This window comes from Telopea speciosissima, chromosome 10 (assembly GCF_018873765.1).
Source record: "Telopea speciosissima isolate NSW1024214 ecotype Mountain lineage chromosome 10, Tspe_v1, whole genome shotgun sequence".
Lineage (NCBI taxonomy): Eukaryota > Viridiplantae > Streptophyta > Magnoliopsida > Proteales > Proteaceae > Telopea > Telopea speciosissima.
The window spans coordinates 58,245,551-58,256,726 of NC_057925.1; the positions used below are offsets into that span (position 1 = coordinate 58,245,551).

The 11,176-nt window shown below is 40.0% G+C and overlaps 1 pseudogene; it reads left to right on the forward strand.

The window, feature by feature from the left end:
* Nucleotides 1-7,580, forward strand: part of LOC122643801 — a 93,988-nt pseudogene extending 86,408 nt beyond the window's left edge.
* The last annotated feature ends 3,596 nt before the right edge of the window (nucleotides 7,581-11,176 follow it).

Consider the following 11,176-nt stretch of genomic DNA (forward strand, 5'->3'; position numbering starts at 1 on the left):
ACAGTGTTGAAAGAGGGTCGAGACCCAAGAAAATGACCAACTAGGCACAATTGCCGCTTGGAAATTTCAGGGGACAGAATATCATTGGGGCAAAGGGCAAAGGTGTTGCCATCTTCAGAAGAAGGTTTAACGTAGTGGAGGGCAAGACCAGAGCTTGGGGGGGGGAGGATGGGGGAGAGAGCCGGGAAGCCCAGGATTTAGAGCCGGCAAGGGTGGTGGAGGAGATGACAACAGGGGGGTGGTGGTGGAAGTGGGTGGGGTGGTGGAGGAGATGACAGCCGGGGGGTGGTGGTGGAAGTGAGTGGAGTGGTGGACGAGCAGGCGATGGGGGTGGAGGAGGAGCAGGTGGTGGTGGGGAGGGAGGAGGGTGGCGGCAGGTTCATCGTGGTGGAGTCCATAGTTTTTTAACTATGATATTTTAACCTTATATTGGAGGTCAAAGGTCTTTGAAATCCCCAGGAATATTATAGGTGGCAAACCTGGCCTCCTTCAAATTGTTTTATCAGTTCTGCTTGGTACTTTATTCTGGTATGGGCTTACTTGTTAGTTTGTTGTGAGGAACAATTTATGGCACTGATGTGATGAATCTTGTTGCTTACAAGTGTTCGAATAGTCAAAAAGTCATGCTTTAACGACTTTGTGTTTTTTCTATCTAATTATGTATTACTTGTTATCTTTTATTACTTCATTCTGAATATCTGAATTCTTGACTTTACATAATTTGATGATCAAAAGGCTGTTCGTTTCCGATCTCTAGAGAAACCAATTGAGAATGAATTTTGTCTGCCACTGTAAGTATCAGTTAATATTCTTTTGTTTTTAATGGTAATTTAACTGTTGGAGAACTTGTTTCAGTATAAAATTCTCTCATTCATTTCCTTTTCTCCTTTTGAATTTTCTAGGTCAATGCTCGACACATATGAGGGTATTGCTGAAGTAATTTCTTGCAAACTTCGTTTGTGTGACCCATCCAAAGTTAAGCTCTCATCCTATGATTGTATCGACGGAATGCTATATTTGCGACAAATTCTGCACGGGGCGATAAAATTATCAGACATGCTGGTCTATGGCAATCAGGTAGGTCATCAACCTGGAACCAGATTTTTTTAGGGTTTTCATGTCCTTTCATTTTTGGTAACCTTTGAATGGCTCAATTCAATCGGAATTATTCTCGACAGACTTCAAATATCTTGTATTATGAAGTATTGAATACCCCTCTTCCCGAATTGAGCATTTCAAGAACTCTGAAGTTTGCTTTTCATTCAGCCGTAAAGGATGATGAGGTGAGTGTACAGATCTCAGTGGTCATCTGCATGGTAATTTTAAGATTTTGGGCATACATTGCATTTCTTTCCTTTTGTTTTCAGGTGACTACTTTTTGTCAAACGCTTCCAAAATACACACAACTAGGTGAATTATTAGCTATACTGAAAGCTAAGGTGAGTGTTTGTTTTGTTTCTGAAATTTTATTTGTTTCCTTTATATCTTTAGAAGGGTAAACCTACATTTGGACTCATTGTGGAGCAGGTTAAGCTGTCTCGTCCCAATGCAAGACTCCGGTTACTTGATGTTTCCAATCACAAAATCTCTGTGGTATGTATTTCACTATTCGACTTCTAATTGCTTTTAGTGGATTATCAATGATCCATTTGGCCCAACATACTACTACCAAAAATTAAAATTTGTTTAACTGGGAGTGTTGAACAAAGATTCCCAAGTTAAGTAGCTGATGCAGATTAATCACAGAAGTGGTCTTATTTTAGTGAAAATAAGCTTTGGGTTGGGTTCTATATGTGTTTGGTGGGCCTTTGATCCAAAGGGTTTTAATTGTATTTGACCATTCTAATGGACCTATAATTTGAGCTGTGAGGTAGAAATACTTGATTAGTTGGGGTCTTGGTAGTTGTTTTCTATTTCACTTCTTATTTATTATTTTATCTTATTGTTTAACTGGAATAGGTCTGATGTTAGCAATCCATCTATATCCATCTCTAGAATCAAGTCTTTTACTAAAGTAGGTCGTCGTTTTTTATTATTTTCTTTTGGGTAAGATTATCTATAATCAGTTATGATGCTGTCCTACTTGGGTTAGCTCTCAGTATAAAAAAAATGTAAAGGCATATGAGCCTCCCCAACGATTTGAAGTATTATTGGTTCAGTTTTTCTGAATTTTTGCTGTTGTGGATTCTGTAGTGCTCTTGGTAGAGTCCTGTCCTGTTCTATCAATGCTTCTATTTTCTATTAGGTCTAGTTTCATATTTTGTTCTGTTAGTTCAATTTCCTATATTCTTTGTTTTGTGATTTTGTTTTCACTACTAGTGGAAAAAAAATATATGTTTTCACTACTAGTATCTGTTTGGATTTTTCTTGTTAGAGATTTTGTCTTCATTAGTAGTTGAGGTCACTAAACCCTGTTATGTGTTGAGTACATGAATGTGATGTCCCTGATCAACAGTTATAAATTTGGTAAATATGAAAGAAAGTAATTGCTGCAGATCCGTTTCATTCAGCTGTCAGCATCTATAAAATTCTTAGTGTTCTTTTGAGAGCAGATCATAATTTGTCTATTAGTGTTCATTATTGTCTGGTGATTAATTCTTGCATAACATCCTTGCAGGTCTTTTGCGAAAACCATACGGTAGAGTACATAAGCTATTACGAGGGGCCATTGCGAGTTGAGGAGGTAGTTATATTCTTTCCTTAAGCATATTTGAAGCATAGCTTACTCTTCTCTGTTGTACTTCTGCATGCTTGTGGTAGGTGCATGGCTATGCCTGTTTATTTGTATTTATATGTTTCAAATCGCGTTAAAAGATGGTGAGTTTCCAGTCTTGTGAGGTCTGGACCTGATAGATTTTTGAATGTTCCATGCTTTTCACAAGACTTTTTACAAAAACCTTCTGAAACTGATTTTTTTTGGATAATATAACTGCACGTAGTCCCAACTCCCATGGGTACAGGAAACGTCTAAAACCTCATTTTTTATCCTGCTGAATTTGCAAACGAGTGAGTGGTGAAGTCTGGCTTTGGAAACTTCTGAGGTGGAAGAGTATAGTTTTACTCGAGGAATTTTCTAATTTATTTATTTAAAATCCCCGCCCCAGAATCCCACACACCCCCCAATCCCCCTCCCTCCACCCACCCACTCCCCTCTAAAAACAAAAATGTCAAGTTTCTCTACTTCCATTTCAAACAACCAGATTTGCTTACATGCTTTAAAACAAATTGAAGCATGGACTAAGACATTGAATTGATATTCGAGCAAATTGAAGGTACTGTTGAAAGGTATTAAGTATTGATTGTTACTGCAGATTCCTGAAGAAGAGGAAAACTCTGGTCCCCGTGATCGCTTGATTTGTGTTTGCCACTTCGAAAAACATAGCCAGAAGGTAAAAAAATATTAGATTGTATCTACTCTTATTTGAAGTGTAGAAAGTCTTTGCAGAGTGATGAAGCTCATTTATGGATAAAAACAACTGTCAAAATGTTCTTATATTTAAACCTTTTGGTTTCAACATCTCTTACAGTGCTTTGGAAACCCTTTTCTCTTTATCATTCACAAAGGCGAGACTTTAGCAGAAATTAAAGTACGTCTACAGAAGAAATTGGATGTTGCAAACGAAGAGTTTGTTAAGGTATCTTTTTGTGCTTTATGTTTTTTACTTGCTTTTTATTTGTGGGAGTATGTCTAGTGGATCCCAATCCAGATTTTTTTTGCTGTATAAGCATAGTGTTATCTATCCATACATCAAGTATCCCAATATCCTATATCGCCTTCTATCTATACTGTACAAACTTCTCTCTTTTTTTTAGTTTTTATACATATGGTTTTTTTTCTCATCAAAAAAAAAAAAAAGTACCCCATTAGTGGTTGGTCTAAAATCTTTATGAACAAAATTAACTGAAGGCTTGAGGGGAAGTGGTTCGACTGATGGTTTGCAGGATCTGGGTAATAGACAACTTTACGAGTGGATGTTCAGAGGAGGGGGGGGGGGAATATGTGTTTATCCATTTTGATATCTTCCTCGCACCTCTGTTGACACGTACAAGAAATGAAGTATCACAAACCATCATAAATAATTGCTAGTGGGGGTCTTGCCATGTAGAGTAATCTTATCTTCCCGTACCTCCCACCCCACCCCAATTTGACAGGTAAGGGATTGAAAGCGTAGTTCAGAATAAATGGTTGCACATTAACTGCTAAGATGTATTCCATAATATTAGAAAAATGATTTTATTCTGACTAACAAATATTGTTTTAATTTTGGTTCAGTGGAGTTTTACATTTATTCAGTTGCATAATCCCAAGTATCTTACAGATTCTGACATTGTATCCAGTTATTTTGCGGTAAGGTCATTTGAATTTATTATTTCCAACATATTTTGTTTTCTTGCTCCATTATATTCCTGGTTAATTGATATTTTTTTTATTCCGTCTTCAGAAAAAAGATATATTTGCAGATTGGCCTAACCATCTTGGATTGGTGCACCCTGACGGAACTCATGAAAGGGTATATGAGGACAATCAGGTAAAAGTGCAAGATCTTGGAGGGATCACGAATTTTGATGATTAGTGATGACTTGGACAGATGGCATTGAATATTTTTTGTTTCCTTCAATAGTATTTGACTTCTAAAAAGAGTGCTAAAGTTAGCAGATACTCGCGATATTCCATTACCACACTTGTGACCATGTCTCCCAATCTTGCAGAACTCTCATACATCTGAGAAGCGGGAGAAGCGGGTAAAGTTGACGGATCCCTGCCAAAGCCTGGGTTGGACCCTGTAGCCTCCAATGCATGTGGCTGGATGGGCTACACCTGTTACACATTATTTAATTACTTTTTATTTGTATACATATTACGTTGTGCGTGAGTAGTGGGATATGTGGGAGAAGCTTGAAGAGTTTGTAACTCTTTGGTTTTGCCTATTTAATAGGATAATATGAAATGGAAGGCAGAAGATTAAATCCCCAATTTATCTCTTATTAGAGATGAGGTAGGCTTTCTCACCGTGACGTCTTTGCTTCGTTCATAAAGCATATTCTCTCTCTCTCTCTCTCCCCCGCCCCTTTTCTCTTTGAAATGACCTTCTAGTCCTCTTGTATAATGTCCCATTCCACCCCTTCATTGTTGCCGATGGACAGTTTACTGCACATGAGCGATGTGTAACCCCAAATAGCTTTTTTGTTAGGTGTATTCAATGGCCATCATCGTTATCTATCATTGAGGTTGTCATTAGAATTCAGATAGTTTATTAGCACACTGCTCTAGTTTTCTGGTCTTTTTGTCTAAGATGAATTTTGGTTCGATCCAACTTGTTCAGGCCGAAATTTTGATAGTATGGACAGTACGGTTATACTCAAATCCACAAGTAAACACCCCCCCCCCCCAGAACCAGAACCAGAACCACATGGACAAGTAATAGAGGCCCATGAGAAGCACAAAGGCCTGTATGGGTGGTCCAATGGGGTAGAGAAGATTATCCCTTATTACTCCAGTAAGAAATTTTACATATGAGCAAAAGACCTTAGGCTTTACCACACGTCTCATTAGTCTGTGTCGTTGTAAGCTGTCTTTCTCACATTCCTTTTCCATTTACTGTAACATTTCTACACTGATTTGGGTTGTTGATGGTTTCAATCCCTTGTCTCATGATTGATTTATAATTCAAAACGTATTGTTTCATAGAGCTGTCTTTAGAGATGGAGGTGTGTGATTGGTGCTGTGTTGAGGCATTCATGATTTGTTTCCTTTAATAGCCTTTAACGTTTTGCTGCTCCTTTTTACCTTCCCACCTACCTAATTTCCTCTCCTTTGTCTGGGTTTAATCGAGGCTGGAGGTTGTAGAACTTAATTAGGCTGTGGCGTTGGACTTCATGGTTGTTTTGCGATGTTTTATCTTTTCTCTTTACTGTCTTTTTCTTTTCCACTTCCTGTTTTGTGCTTCTGGGGCTTGGTTTTCTCGTTTGATTGGTTACCCACCGGATACGGGTGGTTCTCTTGCGGCTTCTTGCTCCTTTTGGCTTGATTCTCTGTACAGAATCTTGCTTTTTATTGTACTTCGCTTGCGGCTTCTTGCTCCTTTTGGCTTGATTCTTTGTACAGAATGTTGCTTTGCTAGTTTTTTGATATTCATTGTGCTATTCTGTTTGTTCCTTTCGTTTGGCTTGATCCTCTGCAAAGGGTCTTGTTTTTCTTTTCTGCTTGTTTCTTCCTTGGTCTGATCAGGATCTGTTCGATGCATCCTGGTTCTGCTCCTCGAAGATCGGCTGGCCAGCATGCTCGAAGGCCTTATTGAAGCCGAAGAAGGTTGGATTTTGGTCGTTGGATGCTGGTTGGATCAGGAAGTTGTGGCAAAAGGAGTGAATGGTCTAGGACTGTCAAGCTTCTATACATTGGACCACCCAAAGGCTTGTTTATCGACCATGTTTCATGTTTGGCTGCTCGTGACCTGCTACTCTCTATCAGTCCTTGGTGGTGTGCTAGCACTTTAATTCAGTTGGTGCCTCATGCTCTATATGACGCCCTCTTTCCCCATGAACGTCAAAGCATTGTTGTTTGGGTTCACGTGAGCCGGGTCCCTACTGATGATTTTCCTTCTGAAACGCTCAATCAAGCGATGTCTTGTGTGGGTAAGGTACCTTCGAAATGATGTTGGTTTGCCTCGCACTGCTGCTCGGCTTAAGGTGAGCGTCAAGTGGAAGCGGCCGGTCTGTCCCAACTCTAAAATACGAAATATTAGGGGGGGGATTTGCTGCCGGTGAACCTGAGATATGAGGCGTTTCAGATTTGCAGTATTTGTGGCCGGCCCATTATGTTGGGGTATGCCCTTTTTCGGCGGAGTTGGAGGAGCCTCCTGCTGATCCTCATATGGGTCATTTTGAAAATGCTATTACTACTCCTTTATTCCTTTATTGTTGAATTTTACGGGCTTGGAGGACCTGTCACCACCTTCTGGGGCTTTAACTGATGCTAGTTCTCGCTGCCTTGCTGCTTGTTCTGATGCTATGGACCCTCAGGTCGCTCTCTTAACTGAACATGGTGAACCTGATGATGCTGGACATGGTCTATTTCAGAAATATAATGGGAGGGTTCTGATTGTGACAACAGTGCCATAGGTCTCAATGTTGGCTGTTTTAACATTGAACCTTCGATGAATCCTGTGGTGGTTCCGCCTGCAGGTGATCCTGCGAGGACTGATAGTATCTCTCCATCGGATGACTTCATCTCCTCCTTACTTGCTGATCATAGCCCTGTTGGATTGCCGGAGGATTTATCGGTGCTGACGGCTTCTAGTTCTGCCACTTTGACTGCGGCTGCTCACCCACTCCCACCTTTGGACCTTGATCCTTCTTTTGGGGTCGTTTCCAACCCTTTGGCTTCGGTTCTGGCCTTCGACCAGCACAGTATCTTTGCTGAGCACCCTGTGGATGAGTTTTCCTCCAAGATACGCAAGTTCCGTCCTACTTCTGTTACTCCCTCCCTGGCGCGCAAGTTCTCCTCTTTCCGAAGGAATTTTGAATTTGCTCTTGCCTCCTCCATTGATCCTCTGGCTTTCTTTACCATGGTCTCTGCGTAGCTAGATGAGCGTCGCTGCAACATACCTCGAAGTCTATCACGTTTCATTTTGGATTCTGCTCTGGTGCCTCAGCCTAATTATGGTTCTACGGTTTATCCAGTCTCGATTGACTCGATCAGATTTCTCCTTCTTATCTTATTTTTCTTTCGATTATATTGCATCTTTTTATTTGCCTGCTTTCTACTGCTTTCTGTTGTTGGGACTTCTATTATCGTGATTTGCATGGTACCTACGTACCTGTTAAATTCTATAGATTTTGTATGTTCTCTTACCTTGTCCTTTACCTTTTGGCTTTAATCATGCTGACTTTTGCTTGGAATACTCGTGGTTTAAATAATAAATTTACGTGCAAGTGTCTTGAATTCCATTTTAATAAATTGAAACCTGATATTGTCTTCCTTTGTGAAACTAAGTGCCTGAATCATGAATGCATGCAACATAAGCGTCCTTTTACTACCTACAAATCAGTTTGTTTTCTGAATAGTGAAAGGACCCAGGGGAAAAAAGGAGGACCTTGGGCTTTGACATCGCCTCATATTACGGTGGTTTCTTGCTTTTCTATGAATAACCTTATCACTATGCTAATTTCTTAGGGAAGTTCGGATGTGTTTTGGATAATTTGTGTCTATGCTCTTCCTCGGAGTTCAGATAGGGTTGGTTTCTAGAACTCTGTGCGTAGCTTTCTGTACTCACTGAATCATCCTTTTTGCATTATTGGTGACTTTAATGAGATTATCGCCAAATCGGACAAACTGGGGGGTGCTCCTTTCCACATTTCACCCTCTGGCCTCGCTTTCAAGGAGCTTACTTCTTCCTTTAATCTTGAGGAAATTTCCCTTCCTGGTTCTAGGTTCACCTGGTCTAACCGCTAAAAACCTTCTAATCTCATCAAAGAATGTCTTGATCGTGCTTTCGCCAATACTGCTTGGTTTACTCTCTTCCCTCGTGCCACCCTCTCTAAGCTTTCTCTGATTGGTTCTAACCATAACCCCATTTACCTTTCTACTGGTGGTTCGAGACCCTCTTATAAAAAAAAATTTCACTTCCAAAAAGCCCGGTTACACCACCCTGAATTTTCTTCCTTCTGCCATTCATCCTGGACTTTTGTTCCTTCGGACCATTTAGGTGGCAAATTATCTACCTTCTCTAATTCCTAGAGAAAATGGAACAGGGAGGTGTTTGGTCATGTGGACAACCTGAAAAGTCATCTTTTCTCCTCTTTTCAATGTTCCTCAAATTCTTCGCACCTAAACCCAGAGGTGCTCAAGGCAATCAACAAGACCTTAACATGGGTCTTCGACGCTGAAGAAGTGTTTTGGTTACAGAAGTCCAGATACATGTACATTAAGGATGGTGACCGCAACACAAGATATTACCATTCTATCACCAAGTCTAATCTCAGAAGGCGAAGGATAAATTTTATTTGGGATGATGATGGGAACAAAGTAGAGGATCCGAAGGCTATGGCAAAATTATTTGCTTCTTCTCTTCAAGATATTTTCACTACTACCAACCCTTTGGAGGCCACTTTTGTCGAATGTCTGTTCCCATCTGTGTTCCAACCTGGTGAGCTCGACTTTTTATGCTCTATCCCCACACCAGATGAGGTAAGGAAAGTTGTGTTTTCTTTTGGACCTTTGAAAGCTCCAGGGATTGACGACTTTAATGCTTTTTTCTTTCGAAAAATGTGGGATTTAGTTCAACCTGATATCTATCATTTTGTGGTTAACTTTTTTAATACTGCTGTTTTACCCTCTGGTATCAATCACACGTTGATCGCTGATTCCTAAGCTAGATAATGCCTCTCGTGTTGGTGATTTTCGACCAATTAGTTTGTGTAATGTTACCTATAAAATTCTCTCCAAACTTGTTGCTACTAGACTCAAAACGATTCTTCAATCCTTTGTCTCTCCGTACCAGGCTGCTTTCATACATGGCAGACAGATTAATGACAACATTATCATTGCTCAGGAAAATTTTCACTTTCTTAACCACACCCGTGGCAAATCTGGGTTTGTGGCAATCAAAATCGAGATGTCCAAGGCCTACGACAGAATTGAGTGGGACCTTCTTCTTTCTACTTTTAATTTTCTTGGGTTTGGAGAGAGATGGTCATCTCTTATTCGTGCTTTAATTTCTTTCACCTCTTTTTCTATCAAGTTGGATGAGAGCCCTTTTGAATTCTTCACTGCTTCTAGGGGATTTAGGCAGGGATGCCCTCTTAGTCCGTACCTGTTCCTTGTTGCCATGGAAGTTTTATCCCGTCTTTTCTCCACTTATAGAGAATTGAATTTGTTTCAGGGGATCAAAATTTCTAGGTATGCGCCTAAGGTCACTCATCTTCTTTTTGCGGATGACATTTTCATCTTTTGTCGTGCCAACTCTGAGGACTTGTTTACTATTAAAGCTATTCTTGATCTGTTCTCTTATTTGTCGGGCCAACAGATAAACTTGTCTAAAAGCAGTATTCATTTTAGCAGGAATGTTCCTCATGCTGATCGAATTTCTCTTTCTTCTCTTTTAGGTATTAAGGAAATGTCTATGGATTCAGTGTATTTGGGTACTAACTTGTTTTATGGCAAGTCCAAACATAGAGAGTTGGAGGGTGTAATTGCTAGACTGCAAAAGAAACTTGCATCTTGGAAAGCTAATCTTTTAACTTATGCTGGTCGTAGTATACTTATTAAATCTGTGCTTGCTTCAACACCAGCTTTTTTAATGAATTGTTTCCGTTTCCCCTTAACAACGTGTCATAAAATTGATTCCATATGTCTTAATTTCTGGTTGGGGAATGGCAAAACCTCAAAGAAAAAAACTACCCTTATCTCTTGGGATAAAATGTGCACTCCCAAGTCTCATGGGGGTCTTGGGTTTCGCAAGGCAGAAACTCATAACAATGCTCTTTTAATGAGGTTGGGGTGGAGGTTGATCACTGAGTCTTCCTCTTTATGGGTCCGGATTCTCAAAGCCAAGTATTTCCACAATCACTCTCTCTTTGACCCATCGATAAGGAAAAAAACAGGGTTCTTGGGAGTGGAATAGCATTTCGCATGCCATACCTAAATTAGAAAAGATGGTAGTTAAAAAATTAGGTAATGGTTCCTCTACGTATTTTTTGGTTTGATAAGTGGATCTCAGGCTTGCCCGGTAATCTCTCTAACCTATCCTCTATTCCATTATCCCCTTTGGACCGAACAATGGTGGTAAAGTCCTTCTTACAAGACATTCGTTGGAACTCAAATCTGTTTAATCCCAATTTACCCTACTCAATCACTACCCTAATACAATCTATTGACATTTCTGACTCTGATGATAAGTGGTGGTGTATCAAAGCAAACAATGGTATTCTAACCACCAAATTAGCTGCCCTTGAACTGAGTTCTCATTGCTCTGCTTTGTCTACTGTTGATTTTTCTTGGTGGAAATTCTTTTGGAAGATTCAGATTCATCCTAAATTTAAAATTTTCATGTAGCCTTTGTTACATGCAGGACTTATTACTAAGGAGACTCTCTCGAACTGGATCCAGATTGACTGCACTTGTGCTTTATGTGGAACTGGTGTTGAATCATCACGGCACCTGTTCTTTTCTTGTGAT